The sequence below is a fragment of the Bombus vancouverensis genome, chromosome 1, assembly GCF_051014615.1.
Source record: "Bombus vancouverensis nearcticus chromosome 1, iyBomVanc1_principal, whole genome shotgun sequence".
Lineage (NCBI taxonomy): Eukaryota > Metazoa > Arthropoda > Insecta > Hymenoptera > Apidae > Bombus > Bombus vancouverensis.
In genome coordinates this window covers 22,488,616-22,505,988 of record NC_134911.1, presented here as the reverse complement: position 1 = coordinate 22,505,988, position 17,373 = coordinate 22,488,616, and the positions used below count along the sequence as shown (strand labels likewise).

Genomic DNA, 17,373 nt, shown 5'->3' with positions numbered 1-17,373 from the left:
GTAGCTACGTTACGAGGAATATCTATTCGTCGTATCTATTAATATCTGTCGATGGTACAAGTATCAGATAATCATTTTTCAATCTTCTGAAAGCCTAGAATAGTAAGACAAATTGTACATAAATGGGCATAAACGTTGCAGAATTGCTGATAATCTTGCGATACTGATATTTTCGATTCAGTGTAACAGAAGATAATGAAAAAATAACGATCGACGAATAATTTCGTAAAGTCTCGTTAGATTTGCCGATCGATATCGAAATACGAAAAGATACGGTTTAATAATCTCTGCATGAAACGATAGCGAGATTCGTAGAACAATGGAAAATAACTAAAAAAAAAATAACATTGCGAAAATGGTTTCGCGCACTTTGGTACGATTTGCCGCAAGCTCGTACGACCGACGAGTTATCGCCATCGTTTGTAACTATGCTCGTTATTCATCGTTTCGTGCAAGTCTCGGAGACAAGTACGATGAAGCGAAACAAGCTGATGTCTCGTTATAATCAGCTTTTTCACGATTTAGGATCCGTCAGAGGTCGTCATCCGATCTAAAAATAACGCGAAACCATCTTGTTTCGTGTGATATCATCCCCTAGGTTCGCGGTCCACTTTGCATAAGCGATGAGTTTCAATTAACCGTTGATCTCGATGGGCGTTGTTCGTTATTCCCGACATCGACCAAGCGATTATAGTCATCGATGCGACATGATTCCAGCTACCTGTATACTTGTTCGCTAACGACTGAAACTAATCGGGTGAATGAGTCGGGTGGGTCGCTGGTTGAAGCTAATAGATTTTAACGAGTCGAGATTAGGCGAAGCGTGGAAAGACTAACGTTGCAGGTACGTACCTGCGGGGCAAAGTTAGGCGATCGAGTCATCCAGATTCTCTCGGATAATGATTCATTAGCTAATAATATTCGTGAACTAGTACGAGCAGTTTGTTTTGCGATCAACCGATTTGTATCATTCAAAAAATGTACTTGTAGCTGTTTGTTTCTACGAGAGACGACCATCAACGATGGTAAATTGGAATTTCCAACTTGTAAAATTGTCCTAGTACACGTTGAATCGCGCAAGAAGATGCAAAGAAATGCTAAATTTCCAACCATTTTCCGCGTGATCGTTGGATTCTAAATTTATGGCTCATCGACCGTCAGCCTGGTTGCACGCGAAGAGAATGATTTTACAACTGTCGAGGACAGGACTCATTCTAACTCTTTTACAAATACAGTAAAATAACGTGAATCGGTTGAAAATGAACGATCGAGGAAATAATTATCTCGTTATCCTGGAGATTTCTTGCGTTCCTGGTATCCAATACAGAAATATATATATCTTCGATTTCTTATAAGAAATAAATATTAATAATTGCATTACATACGTATGAAAATACCTCAGACATATGATAATTAATTGTATGATGTTTAAAATCTTATTGTATTGGGTTCTGCCGTTTAACTCTTTTATACCGCCTATTGGTTTGGCAATTATGTAATTGCGGATTTTGTCAATACAACCTAATGACAAAATCCGCAATCACTTAGTTGCCAACTCAATAGACGGTTTATTCGACGATTCGACTTTCTCCGGGACTGCGTAGTTAAAGGGTTCAAACAGCTATCAAGGGAGACGATACAAGCCGCTAATAGCACTAATTAATTAACAAGGAAGCTAATTACACTTACATACAGCGAGTTCGTTCCACTCATATAAACTAGGTTAATACTCGTATAAACTATACAAAAAGACTGACACGTAGCAATTTGTAGAGGATCTTCGATAATTTATTCGATAATACGTAGCGACCTACATGAGCCTCTTGTTACAAGCCGGATATCTAAAATATTATACTCGAGTAGTTCGTTAACCTTCTCTAACGTCGCGTGATTGAAAAGCTACGTACAATCCTATTTTATTTATCACCGTGCTGTTCTACTTTATTTCTATATTATTGCACCGGTATCGAGTAGTCTGTCGTAATTGTTAATTCCTGATTCTTTCGATCGAAATCGGACACTGCAACGAATTGTAAATTTTGTGTCTATAAGCATAAACATCGTTTTACTACGGAAAATTGCTATTATATTGGGCTGGAAACTAAGTGATTGCGGATTTTGTCATTAGGTAGTATCGATAAATCCGCGATGGCTTAGTTGCCAGCATAATAGAAGACGAGAATTCCGATTGTAAAAAAAAAATTATCTCTAGAATTTTAAATAACAAAACTTCATCTAATACCATCGTCGCTTGTTACTTTTCATCGTCGAAGGTAAACAGCACTTACTCCGATACTTAAATTGTTACGCGTGTACGTAAAATCAACTTAAACACGTAGTTGTTTTGACGTAGTTCGGATGGATCGATGTATAGCAACGATGAATATTACAAATTTACGTATCTGGCGTAATTCGCGATTATTTAATTGGAATCACCAGTGAAACGATTAATCAGTGAGAATTTTGTATTCAAGTCGGATTCAAATTCGGCATATTCGATAGAAATTTGTAAAACTTACGCGTGATAAATTATAGAGAAACAACGAACAAACAACCGCGTTCCACCTTACGACCTTTAATCTAAACTTTGTGGAAAAATCCGCAACCAGACAGAATATTCTAACGAGTACAACGAATCAACCAACAACAATAATGCCACAAATCTAACGATATAAATATTAAAATTGCTTAAAATAGTAATTGAGCGTCTCGGTGAATGAACATAAACTGTGAATGAATATGAATATAGTTCAAGAATATAGATCGTAGCTATGAATATAGCACAAAGACAACGTAAACATAAGAATACCGTTTAGTCACCATCCTCGTCTTTCATACGTTAAATTTCGTAAATTAAAGTTGAAATAATGCATTATTGGTTAATATTGCAATTTTAATTTTTCCTGGGCGACGTCCAGCTGGTTCGAGTGGTGTGTTAAAAAGAACGTAATTCATTTAAACTTGTTCCTGACATATTTTTAACATTATCGAAAGCAAGACACTCTATGTATACATTTCTCGCGGTTCAAACTTCCAAACGGGCTAATTCTTAAACGAACAATTCTCAAATAATTCTTGTGTGCCTTTAAATTTGAAATAATACTTTATCGTCTAGTATTGCAATTTTAACTTTTCCTGGGCGACGTGCAGCTGGGTCGAGTGGTGTGTTAAAAAGAATATAATTCCATTTAAACTTGTTCCTGAAATATTTTCTATTATCAAAAGCAAGATAATCTACATATAGATTTCTTGCGGTTCAAACTTCTAAACAGGCTAATTCTTAAACGAACAATTCTCAAATAATTCTTATGTGCCTTTAAATTTGAAATAATACTTTATCGGCTAATATTGCAATTTTAATTTTTCCTGGGCGACGTGCAGCTGGGTCGAGTGGTGTGTTAAAAAGAACGTAATTCCATTTAAACTTGTTCCTGAATTATTTTCTAAGATTATCAAAAGCAAGACACTCTATGTATACATTTCTTTCGGTTCAAACTTCTAAACGGGCTAATTCTTAAACGAACAATTCTCAAATAATTCTTATGTGCCTTAAAATTTTTACTGGGCGATGTGCAGCTGGATCGAGTAGTGTATTAAAAAGAATGTAATTCATTTAAACTTGTTCCTGAAATATCTTCTAACATTATCAAAAGCAAGACACTCTATATAGAGATTTCTTGCGGTTCAAACCTGCAAACGGGCTAATTCTTAAAAAATCGAACAATTCTCAAACAATTCTTGTGCCTTATTGTTCGCAAGTATCCTAATACTTGCGAACGAGGGTGTACGAGAGTCGAATCCGATGAAAACGAAATGACATAAATCGCGAGGGGCTGTGTCGACAGAGAACAACGCTGATCGTTGTTGATCGAAACGAATCGACTCGAATCGCAGCCTAGTCGAAGTAGGACGATAGTCCTTCGGAAAATAATAAACCACTCATCGATGCACCGTTAGTAAACGTCGTAAATGACCAAATGTAGAGGCAAGGTTTTATAGAACGATTTAGCATATAAAAGAGTTCGAAACGGGGAAAAGAAAACCGGATCTCACGGACTTTGATGCGAACGGCATCGACGACAAAAACAGCGGAATAGAACGTCGTTTAAACGCGTGTATACGGATATGAGAGTAACGCGTTGTGTTCTCTGGTAACTGCGGATAATTGCCACGGTGAAAATTTCACGCGATCATCCGTAGGGAATGTACGAGGTTCCACGAAGGCCTAACGATGCCACCGTAATTAGAACGGGTCGCAGTAACGCAAACTATCGCGTTAAATTGCCGGTAAGACGCGCAAGGACGCGGGAAAACGAGCCGCTTAGCATACAATGATAAAAATTCCGATCGACAGCCAGGTAATTAGATAAGAATCTTTCTTCGTCTGATTGGACGATGTCGATGACGAAGGCACGTTTAACCCAGCTAACAGGCGAATTAAATAATTTAATCCGACTATCGCGCGTTAACGTACGTGGAGAAGTTAATCGCCGCTTTGACTCGAACCGAATGGAACTGGATCAAAAGTTGCTTCGTGACACAGGGTTCGAGCGTACCGAGCTAACCGAGAAATGCTTTCTATACCGAGAACTTGCCTTCGCGCAGATCAATTTCTTCTGCAGAGAAAATTCAAACCGAAAGGATGTGATCGACGTTTCAAAGTTCTTGTATTCGTTCAACGTCGAATGGCAAGAATCGATTCTCGTATTCTGCATCGATATACCTATAGTTTGAACTAATTTGTTTACAAATTAATAATAATTGTTACAGATTAATCGTTTGCTTTCTCGTGTGTCAGCGTTTAACGCTTTCGTCGAGAAACTCTCGCTTCGTCTGTTCTCTTGATTTACGAACACATGTTCGCGAGTATCGGAAGAAATTCCATCAATGACGCACGAGCGTGTGTGTTCGAGAAATTGAAAATATCTTTCGATAAAAACGCGTGCTTCTAATTTTCACGGTTTTTATTTTCATTGTTCGTTCGGTCTTCGTTGAGAGATCAAAAGCCACTTCGATCTGTGCGCTATTTTTACGTTTTTATCGTCGTTAAAGCAATTGTACTGTTAAAACAGTTTAATGATCAGAAATTCTTCGTAAACGTCGAGAAGAATCGAAAACAGAAGGAACGTCGAAGCGAAAATTTTCGAGTGCAAGAGATGCTTCCCTCGTAAATTAAACGCGTTTCGGTGGAACGTGCAACGTGTACAGATAAGAACAAGCGAGAATGACGTATTTTCGGTTTTACGACAGGGAAGCCAACGTCGGTCAACACGATCCTACCAGGCGCATTATTTTAACTGCTAAGCACTAGACGTAATAAATGTCTTAAAAACGTTTATCTAGATAGCAAAGTTCGCAGTTTGGTGAATCAGACTCGGGGTGGGCTTTTCAGATTTTGTCCCGATGAGTAATCCACCGTTTCGTAAGATCCCCTTTGCTATCCAGCTAACCGTTAACGTATGCATAAATAAAACGCCAGAGTTCCAAGCAACAGCTACTGTTTTCCATCGAATAGGTAGTTAACATTCGCCAAAGATGTACAGTAAATCACTCGAGTATTCGTATTGTCCTTAATCCATCGCTTTAAACGATTCATATCTTTTTATGACACAAATAGGAAGAATCCATTTTTCGACAAGGTTTATATCGATCGAAAGCTTTGTTATTGCGATACGTATTCTCGTTGGTAAGAATTTCGACGTTTGTATGGTAAAAAATATCAACTGTTTAAAATTAAGGGACTTTCCGTCGTTACTTTACGCGAATACCTGCATTCGTTGCACTACTCGTACAATTTCGTTTATTCAACGCGATATAACGATGAAATTAGGAAGAAAAGGATCCGTGAAAATGTTATTCCTTGTAATTAATAATCGTCACGATGGAATATGATAAAACGATAAAAGTAGCTTTAAAAAGTTAATGATAAAATCGACGTTGGTAATTATATACCTGCTGTCGAATTACACGAAATCGCTGCCTTATCTTTAAGTTAATTCATTTGTAAATTACGAGTCGTATAAAGAAGTCTGTTTCAAACCGATAGGCTATCAATTGGAACGGTAATAGGCGCGTAGGGCGGATAATTTAAGCTTATATTCCGTTGATTCCATAAAAGGACAATAAATGGCGCTTTTAATCGCCAATTAAACGTCTGATAGAGCTGAAACGTTGTTACCGCAAATCGATCAAAACGGTGGATCAGATTGTGAAACAAAATTTCGCCTCCTTTTCATTCATATTCGTTTCATTGGACAGTAGGAATTATCAACCGATACGCAAGATATAATATTCTGGTGACGACATGTTGCCAACATATCTTGGTCGTAAGATATTATTATCGTTGATTACGAAATGTTATTATGCTTCGCGTGGCTTGACAATCGTCGTTTTACGTTACCGTACTACGATAGGTAAGAAGAAAAGAGAGAAAAGATAGCAAGTTGAAAGATATGCATCACGAGCGACAAATAATAAACAAAGAAGTTAATAATAGACGATGAAAAATACACGACGATATATGAAAACTCGAATAATCAGGATTTGATCCTGGATAATCCTGACGTTTAATCAGGATTTTTCGTTTCAAACCGATCCGCGTGTATCGAAGCTACCACATTCGAACGCGAACATTCTTTCTTCGCTGAGAAACCTACCCTTGCCTCGGAACCCCACTCAGAAACTTAATTCCAATCGCCAGTGCTAATCTTTCCAATTTCAAAACCATCTGCGTACATATCAAAGCCCTCGAGTTAAAACCAAATACTCGTTCCTTTTCAAAAACCTACCCCTTACCTGAGAATCTCACGAGACCAAAGATAGGCGCAAAGATTTCTTTCCAACTATCAGTGATCGTTTCTATAATTTTACAATCTACGTATATATCGAACTATGATGTATCGAAGCCTCTTCGAGCAGTCGGACCAAAACGTCCATCTTCCTGTACAAACCTACCCTCGTCTCTCGCAGAGGATCTCGTTGCCCTAGGAACGGGCCAAAAAATCGTTAATATTTTAACAATAAGCAACGATTCGATGGATTCGAGGCGATTATATTCGTACGTTTCGTTAAACGGGAGAGAGATTCTGTCCTTGGCTGGTACGTCTCCCTAATGTTCCCTCTGCCGAACGCGAGTCGTGTTCGTGCGCTTATATGGGGTGGCGCGATTTCTGCTGCTGACGTCACTCCTTTCCCAGGACAAAGCTCCTGCCGAGACGAGGGTGCGTTTATATGTCCGAGAACATAGACAGACAAACAGAGAGAGAGAGAAGAGAGAGAGAGAGAGAGAGAGGGAGAGACGGTGCCGTTGAACGGCGCCAGGCGTCGAGACGCTTCTCAAACTCTCGCAACACAAAACGTTCGTCAGCCCCCGTATAATGCTACAACTTTGGCTTCCTTTCGCCAACGACTCTTTTCTCTATCTTCCTTCTTCCTTTCTATGCTCCCATCCTCCTTCCGATTCTTTCTTCCTCCTTTTTCCTCCCTTCAAACCGTCTCGTATCCACCTATCCTATTTTGCCCTTTATTTTCCATCGATCCACCCCTCTCCCATTGTTTCGTCCATTCTCCTCTTCTTTTCATTTGTCTATCCCCGTTTCGTAATCCCCGTGGAGCCTCTGTTCATCTTCCTCATCCGACAAGCAGATTTTTTCCCTTTTTTCTTCTCGTTTCGCGCGTTTGTCTTTCGCTTGTCCTCGCGTGAACTTTCGCCGTGCGTGAGAATTCGTGAGACGTTACCCGGCTGCGTCGCAACACGTCGATCGAATGTGACTTTCTGGAAGAGTTGGCGCTTGTAGAGGGATGCTACAGTTGCTATATGGGCGAATGCAAAGATTCGTACAGTCGTTTGCTGCTTTTTCTACGTTATTCCGATGTGACGAGAGTAACGAGGCTGAATCAGATGTTTCCTTCTTTTTTTTTTTTTTTTTTTTTTTTTGAGGATAATCAGACGAAATTCTGTGTTATATTTTCATCTCAAATTCCATCGTACAAGATGTTCTCTAAACTGGGATTCCGTTTATAATACGGCGAGATCGAATGTTATTCTAATGGTGTGAAACGTACGTACACGAGGAGTTCTTGTGAAGCCAAAATTTAACAAATACATGGTGAGATGAAATTCGATGGGTATTGCATTTTCATCTTAAAATCCATCGTACAAAATGTTCTCTAAACTGGGATTCCGTGGATAATACAATGAAATCGAATGTTAGATTCGCATGGTGTGAAATGTACGTACACGAGAAGTTCTTATGAAACCAAAATTTGACAAATACATGGTGAGCTGAAATTCGATGGGTATTGCATTTTCATCTTAAAATCCATCGTACAAAATGTTCTCGAAACTGGGATTCCGTGGATAATACAGTGAAATCGAATGTTAGAATCGCATGGTGAGAAACGTACGTACACAAGTTCTTGTGAAACCGAAATTTAACAAATACATGAAATTCGATGGGTATTGGATCTTCATGTTGCGTTAAATTGTAAGAGATATCGCTTGCAAACAGAATTTATAGAAATTTATGTTTCCATGGGCGTAACCGAAAGAACGGAATACAAAATCGAGATTCGTTTTACCTACTAAATACATAACGTAAGGAATATTTTCCTTTGAATACTTTATATACATATATTTGCATGTTACGTATACTTTTAGCGCCTGTAAATTTCCCACGAATGCACAAAGATTCGCGGTTTACATATTCATAAATATCTCGTGGTTTATTTTATAAACAAGTCTGTTATTACGATCCAACCTGCAATTCCACTGTTTGCCAGTGAAAACCATTACGTAAATTTGTTTATAATAAGAAAAAAACAACAACTAACGACGAAAGTGGCTGTATTGCAATGTAAGACGTATAACTTAAATTTGTAATAGATCAATGACTAAATGGAACGAGTATCGACTATATTAAATACCGTAGTATTTCTATCGATTAATTATTGAAAAGTAAATTTGTTACGATACCAAATTATCGCGGAGAAGAATCGCTCCTTCCTAATTGTCACATCTTTCGAAAAATATATAAAATAGCTCGGCAAGCGTTAACGATCGATAATTATACTCGCAGAAAATATCTTAAGAGACGATTCTGTACCATCGAACAACGCGCATTATCTCGCATAAAAGAAGAAATAATCCTGTAGAATGTATATAATTTTAATATCTAACCCGATATCCAATCAAAAATAACTTCAACGTCCACGTTACGATCAAAGTATCGCATTAAAACAGTCTCGTTCATAATTTAGAAAAAAGCATTGAGTTCGATCTAAAGAGGAGTCAGCTTCGCTAATACGCGAAAACTACTACAGCTGCAAACTATTGATCAGAACATCCAGCAGAACGTCATTCCACGTAGCCGATATTAAATACTCGTATTAGATATCCATACGAATCACCAGCTGCGAGATTTTCTTCTCGATAAAGAAGATGCCTCGTGGACGCAGACGATGGAAAATCCATCGAATTCGAGAACGTTTCATCGAACTGGATGCAATCGTTGGGGGGTGGTTTTTATCCTAGCAACACGCGAGGGAGCCGACTGGCGTTGGCGAGCGTCGAGACGCTTTTCAGACTGTCGCAGTAAAACGTCCGCCAGCCCCTATCTAATATAACCATCCAGTCGTTCCCCAGGATTCGCTATATTTGCATGAGATCGCCATTTGCCGCGTAGGTTGTCCATCGACGAGCGTCATCCGCGTAAAAATACATTTTTCTTCGAATCTCGAACCCTTCCTTTCTTCTATTCTTTCCTTGTTTCGGGAACTCTGATCAAATTATCGAAACACTGCGAATTACTCGAAATTTTTTAAGTAAATCTGAGCAAATCGTTGGATCGATTCGTCAAGGACCCGTGTCGCGTTAATGCGTTTTAACTGGGAAGACGGTTAACAATCTTTTTGCCACAATTTCTGCTTCCGCTTAGATCGTAGAATTTTATAAAGTTTCTCAAAAGTTTCCAGAAGTCGAAGTATTTATAACAATGTGACACGCCATCCTTTTTTAAATCATGCAAATTTTTCCACGCCTCCGCGTTTCATCCTGACAATAAGATATAAGTAAGCTACTTTATATACGTTTTTCAACGACGTCGCAGCCGTACAATTTACGTATTACTTCGCTGCTCGATCTTCGATCGTTCTTAACTCCAAATCCACTCGAGAGTATCACACACGATGAACGTACAGAGTAGAAGAAGCTCGTGACGCTACTCAATTTGAATTTGATTTTATAAAGATGCTGCGTTATCACTGGATTATTATCACGCGTTAAACACGATACCGCGACAGTCGATCACGAAAATCTACGCCAACGTGTCTACAAAATATATACTTTGAAAACGTCAGGCAATTTCAAGGAAAGCGTATGTGTAATTCAGCTTCGATCGGAATCTGAAAGGCAAAGAAGCTGCCTGTGTAGCGGCCGAGCTATGGACAACGTTCCGATCGATCGATTTGCGTGCTTCGAAAATGGTAATTACAAGAGGATCGTGAGCATAAACGTAAGCGTAACCATAACCCATTTACCCAGTTCGAAGTGGCATCGGGAAAAATTGGCGCGTAAAACCGTACTAAATAAGAAGCATCGTCGAATAACAGCAATAATGTTCGCAGCTAACGCAGTCTTACGCCAGTTAAGCGGTCGTAAATAAACGATAGAAGTATTTTGCATCGCGTCAATTTGAATATAATAATGGAATCGGACAACGCGCACCTCTGAACGAGGTCGGATTACGATCGCGCGATAAAACGGCGGCGTTTATCGCTCGAAGGCTTGCAACGACGTTGAACGACCTCGTAAAACGCGTGGTACCAGGTTTTCAACGACGAAAAACGAGGCTTTCCGGCGAGTTGCCGCAAAAATACGCTTTTCCATAGACTTTCTCTCGACGCTTCTTCAGACTACCTTCTTTCTCCTCGTTTTTTTTTTCTGTCCTCGTTAGACGCATACGCGTCGCGAACACGAACGGCACGAGAGAGAGAGAGAGAGAGAGACAGAGAGAGGGAGAGAGGGAGGGAGCAAGACCTCTCCCGCGTGCGTTGCACCGAGTTTTCAGGGTTTGTTGCTCCGTTAATTAGATCGTCCGCAACGAGACCACCGCAGTGGCGAGACGTTGAACTAGTCTTAACGATTCCTGTGTGCAGACGCTAGCCCGATAGAAACTTTAATTCGTCGAGTCGACGAACTCGCAGTTTCGTACGATACGTGCGGCGTTGTGTCGCAACGTGCGCAACCCACTCGACTGGGTGGACAAGAAACAAGAGAGAGAAGAGGAAAAAGAAAGGAGAGAAAAATGTTGGTACGAAGGTGCGTGCCATCTGACCTTCTTTCGAATTTATGGCCATTCCTGCGTTTCAATAATTCGCCACTGCTTACCTTCGTACAAGGTGCTCGAAATGGCTGTGCTCCTCGGCCTGCGTTACCGGGCATACGCTTGGAATTTTTGAAAGATCGCGAAATTCTTCGATACGGCGACTGCGAGCCTGCGTACGGACCGAGGATAGCAATTTCGAGCACCTTTTACGAAGGTAAGCGGTCGTTGATCATTGGGTGGCAGGAATGGGTGTAATTTTGAAACAAGGTCAGACAGACAGGACACGCGCGTTCCTACCAACGTTTTTCATTGTTTTTGCGTTACTCTGTTTTAGGATTAATCGATTTGTCCTCCTCGCACGAAAGAAGGATAATTGCGAGCAGATAATACGAGACGAGTTCTTTCTTTACGCACCACGTTCGACTTTAATTTGCGGCTGTGTACGTACGTGGGTTTCAGATCGATTAGAAACTCGTTATCGCGATGACGACGAAATTGACGCGGTGTAAATCGTACGAGAGCGTGGAAATAAAAATTGTAAGCATTCGTTTTAATAGCCGATTTGACGAAGGTTCGGTGAACTTGAGTACGAAAGGCAAAGAAAACAGCCTAAGACAGTTTCCACGTGTTTTCCTATTTCCACTTACGCCGCTGCCTGGAATAATTAAAAACTTCTGCCGCGATAGCGATAAATAACGATAAACGTAAGATTCAATGAAACTGGAAGATGAAAACTCGAAAGACGATATACGTAAGACGTAAAAATCTCTAATCGCGCGAAAGATAAGGAATACAGCTGAACGACTTTTGCATAGTTTAGAAGCAAAGCAGCGATGTATATAAATTTTAATTCGTCGAGTCGATGAACCCTACGGCTTCAAGTCGCATTGCCTCGTTCCAGGATTGATCGAAGGCTGGATGAAGCAGGTAAGGAGATATAGCATGATTAAGAGTACGAGAGTGGAAGGAGCAAGACGAGTTTAGAATGCACGAGGAAAATTGCGAGTGGCGTTTAGTAGCTGGATCGATAGAGATATAAATTCCACGCGTCGAAATTGCAAATTTTATCGATTACGGACTAATCGAGGATAGTTTGTCGTTCACTGATGATAAACTCGACGTAAAGTGTAAGAGGAAGAGTTACAAAGGATCGCTGATGGCCGAATTAACGCGAATTCGACGCTAAAGCTACCGGTCTGTTTCTTAAAATTACTAAAAATTTATGGATAGTCTTGGGCAGAACGAACGTTGACTTTTATCGAGATCAAAATAGGAATATGTGTATATGCGCGTGTGTTTGTCTGTGTGTGTGTTTTCTACGTGTGTGTTTGTCTGTCTGCTGTGTGTGTGTGTTTGTCTGTGTGTCTCTGAGTGTTTGTTTGTCTGTGTGTCTCTGAGTGTTTGTTTGTCTGTGTGTCTGTGTGTTTGTCTGTGTGTATGTGTTTGCCTGTCTGTCTGTGTGTTTATCTGTGTGTCTCTGAGTGCGTGTTTGTTTGTGTGTCTCTGTGTGTGTTTGTCTGTCTATCTGTGTGTTTGTCTGTGTGTATCTGAGTGTTTGTTTGTCTGTGTGTCTCTGAGTGTTTGTTTGTCTGTGAGTTTGTCTGTGTTTGTCTGTCTGTCTGTGCGTTTGTCTGTGTGTATGTGTTTGTCTGCGTGTGTGTGTTTGCTGCGTGTGTGTGTACATGTTTGTCTGTATGTGACTGTGTGTGTCTGTATGTGTGTGTCCTCTGTGTGTGTTTGTCTATCCGCCTGTGTGTTTGTCTGTCCTCCGTGTGTGCGTTTGTCTGTCTGCTGTGTGTATGTGTTTGCCTGTCTGTCTGTGTGTTTATCTGTGTGTCTCTGAGTGTGTGTTTGTTTGTGTGTCTCTGTGTGTGTTTGTCTGTCTATCTGTGTTTGTCTGTGTGTCTCTGTATGTGTGTTTGTCTGTCTGTCTGTGTGTTTGTCTATGTGTGTGTTTGTCTGTGTGTCTCTCTGTGTGTGTTTGTCTGCGTGTCTCTGTGTGTATGTGTTTGTGTGTTTGTCTGTCTGTCTGTGTGTTGCCTGTGTGTCTCTCTGTGCGTGTTTGTGTGTGTTTGTCTGTCTGTCTGTGTGTTTGTTGTGTGTGTATGCTGTGTTTGTCTGTCCGTCTGTCTGTGTGTGAATTCTATAGAACTCGAACTACCCGCCAACCGACGTTTTTACTTTTGCTTTGTTTTACCGGCAATCGTTTTGCCGAATAGATCATATCACGAGAGAAGAACGGCAATTTAGAACTCGGAAAATCGATTCTCTCGATTTTCCACGATTGATCGTCTGATTTACCCAAAGGATTTACGTTATTACATATATATTTATATATTAATATATTTTATTTCAACCACGTCGCGTTAATTATAATTATTTACATCAGAACATCCAGGTACGCGCGTTAAGAAAAATTGGTTGTTCTAGAATTTAAGTGGCCGTGTAGTAAATGAATGTCGATTTTTAGAACATGGCACGGCGACGATGAAACAGATAAAAGCCGCGGAATGCATAGAAATAGGGATTTTCAATGGCGTGAAAAGCAACGGAGAGGAACGTAAATTCGCCATGTCGATGAACTATGCTCGAGCTATGGAAATCGTGCTATTTTCATCGGCGATTAACCGAAGGCTGGATAAAAGGAGGTAAAACGGTTAGAGGATAATTAGGAGTAACGAAGTGAAATACGCTGGACAAGCTTCAAACGTACGAAGAAAATTACGAGTGGCGTTTAGCAGCTGAATCGATGAAATATTAAATTCCTCGCACTGATAAGATTAAAGTTTAAAGTTGTAAGCCTAATCGTCTTGTTGTTAATCGACCACTTCTTGTTCCACGATAACGCGATTAATGCAACATACACGTAAACTGGTTGTACCGTTATGTTCTATAATTACAATTACATAAAGAGAGAAACGACGAATCGCTGTTAATAGTAGGATTAACGCGGGTTTGAAGTTACCGCGTCGATGAACTCCGGGTTTGGAACCGCGTTGATTTGAAAAATAATCGAAGTACTCGCGCTGTGTCGCAATGACGAACGCGATTTAAAGGAAACAAAAGACGGAAGACGCGAAATGCGTGGAAATAAAAATGTTTAAATAGCACCAAAGATAGAGAGAGAGAGAGAATTTTAACGATTGCTTGCAAATAGACGAGCGTACAACAGCGGATATTCTTATACCAAATTCAATTTAATTTAGTTCGCGATCGTTGCATGCTGCGCGGTATCGACGAACGTCGTGCAATGGAAACGGAACATCGAAGGCTAGCGTGCAACGTACGTAAATAAAAGTTCTTAATTGTACGTAAGATAGAAAAAGGAAGCTTGAATTTCCCAAGCGAAATTTACATGAAATTGCAATTATAGAAAAATGTACAAGTCGCTCTAAATTTATGGCTCCTTTAAAGTATAAAAATGTACCTTTAAAATCCATTTCATGCAAGAAGAAAATGGAAATAAAAGCGTAGTTGGCTCGCACAGTCGGTTAAGTTCACGCGTAAGCATTTTCTGCTTTATACGATCGATATTTACTATAACGAAATAAATGAAGTTTGAAATTGCATCGTGATAAAGCGAAACGTAGCTGCTTAGTTGCGACAAAGACGATACAATTTGATGGAAAATAGCAACGTAGGAAATGCAATACGAACGACTTTGGTCGAATCGATAAGAATTTAGATATCGTTACCGGTCCACCTACGATCGATCACGAGGAAATTTAAAAGACCGTTGATACGACGTAACATGAAAATCCAGAAGATAGGAAATGTAATTGAAATACAGGACGTTAGAAATTATTACTACGCCAACGTAGGCAGATAAAAAAAGATAAACGCTTGGACGACTGCCATCGTTTGGTAAATTTGTAAAATTGTGAAAGACCGAGTTTGTTTATTATTTTTGGCGAACCGTGATTTGACAGCGAATTTCATCGAAAACGCAGAAATTACGCGAGACGTTCGAGCTTTTACGCGAAACAACATCTATGCAAACGGTTCTTTCTTTAATATCAACCGAGTACTCTGGAATAATAATATTCCTATGGTTTGATCGAATATTGATTAAAAGATTGATCGACATTAATGACATTAACGTCGAAAAATTACGAGGCAAAAGATAAAAAAAGAAAGAGAGAAACAATTCATTCCACATTTCGATAAACGAAGTAAGAAACATAAATCCGTATTTAAGGTCGTTATACTTTGCAACGATTAACACGTTGCAAGGTGTTTCGATGTTATCTATCGTCGTATGGTGAAAAAATCATTTGACGGAAGATATTAGCAATCTGCGAATGAAACGCTTAACCTCGACAAGCTTATCCTTCGAAAACCGTCTCTATCTTCCTTAAACATGTTTTTCTTGTTATACAAACCTAGCATGTATGGAGTATAGAAAAATTTCGTTCTTTCGCAAACATATACACTGCGGTTTAAAAGACTGCAGCGCTGTTTGCTTTCTGGACAAAGCAAATGTTTCTCTTACGTCTTTCTCAGACACAAGAACGTTACAATTAATATCCAGCCTCTACTTTTTGGTACAATTGATCATTAGGCTGTTGATATTCAGGGAAATTCATATTCTTCTAAATCTGATTTCCAACTAACGAATTTGTAATTAACGAATTTGTAATTTGGAATTAACGAAACAGAAGTTGTAGATTATACATAGAAAGTTGTCTTATTGGGTTGTCCGAGAAGTGTCTTTCTTTTAACAGACACGTCTTTTACAACGACGCGTCTTTGTACAAACACGAAAGCTAATCTGTCGAACGTCGTGATCTTTATTTTGATAGGACAAAATGGATCATACGTAATTCGATGGAATAATATAAAACGAAAAATGTCGTGCATCCGTTATTTCCGTATAAAACGAAGGAATATAATAAGAATATAATAAATATCTCAAGCAATGCTTTTCATATTTTTGTGTATATTTTCGCGTATTCTGCGCGTGTTTGCGTCTTCGAATCTCCTGCAAACGTAGAAAATCCCACGCTTTAATCACAGTTTCAATAATACGCAAGAATAATGTTTACGAATAGCTATCGTCGTTTCTTTATGAAATTTTACCACGCGTCAAACTTTTTGAGCAAAAGTGTACATTTTTCAACTTATCGAACCTAATCTTCTTTATTATCGCGCTACGAAATTGTATCAACGTCTCTTCTTTTTTTACGATAAAAGATACGACGAACCAAGAACATGTTACGTATGATAATGATAATGATTTAGCGCTTAATAAACGATAAGACGGCACTCGAAGGAATAATTAAACGCGATATTCGCACGGTCGATAGAGTCATGCAGATTTTTAAACACGTTCATTGAACAAATATTTTCTTATCTTCGAACGTACGCTTAACTCGAGTAAACCTTGCTCGTTTATTTTGATAGCTACGCTGTCCGTACGACAAATCTACAAACACACGCTCCGCCTTATTAAAATCTCTACGATATATCTAACTTAGCGAATATACAAGCGTGCGTATAACGCGTACAAACAATTGTTCTATGGAAACAAGACTTCCTCTTATTGAACGTTCTATCGTGAACTTTGTCGACCAATGCTATTTTTAATCTGCTCCGCGATCATTTATTTCGACGAATGATTCATATCGATAGTTTGCATTGCCGTGCATCGCTTGTTGTACGCGTAATAGAAACATTATGATGTTAAAAGACGGGATTGTTTCGAATAGAAGAATATTTGCGAGTAGATTCCCGTGTGCTTATATAACGGTACAAAGATAGGAAAATATGTACGCAGTCGACACGGAACTGAAAAGATTTCGATAAAATGTTCCATGCAGCGTGTTTGAAAAATATTCCGTGTTATTCGATTTCATTTTTGTTTTCAGAATATTTGCAAGTACGTTGCTGGCTTCCGAGACGCCACTGAAAGAACAGCAGAATATGCATGTAGCTATTGTACGAGCCTGCGTCGATTTCCATAAAAGAATTTACGTATAAAAATGTATAAAACTAAAAATATAAAAGGAATAAAATTTCCATGCAGAATTTATATCTTTAAATGTTATCG

General features: G+C 39.2%; 1 protein-coding gene across 7 annotated transcripts in view; it reads right to left on the bottom strand.

The window, feature by feature from the left end:
• Mical (Molecule interacting with CasL) overlaps positions 1–17,373 on the bottom strand; it is a 110,219-nt gene that overhangs the window by 58,867 nt on the left and 33,979 nt on the right. The gene's annotated exons all lie outside the window — the stretch shown is intronic.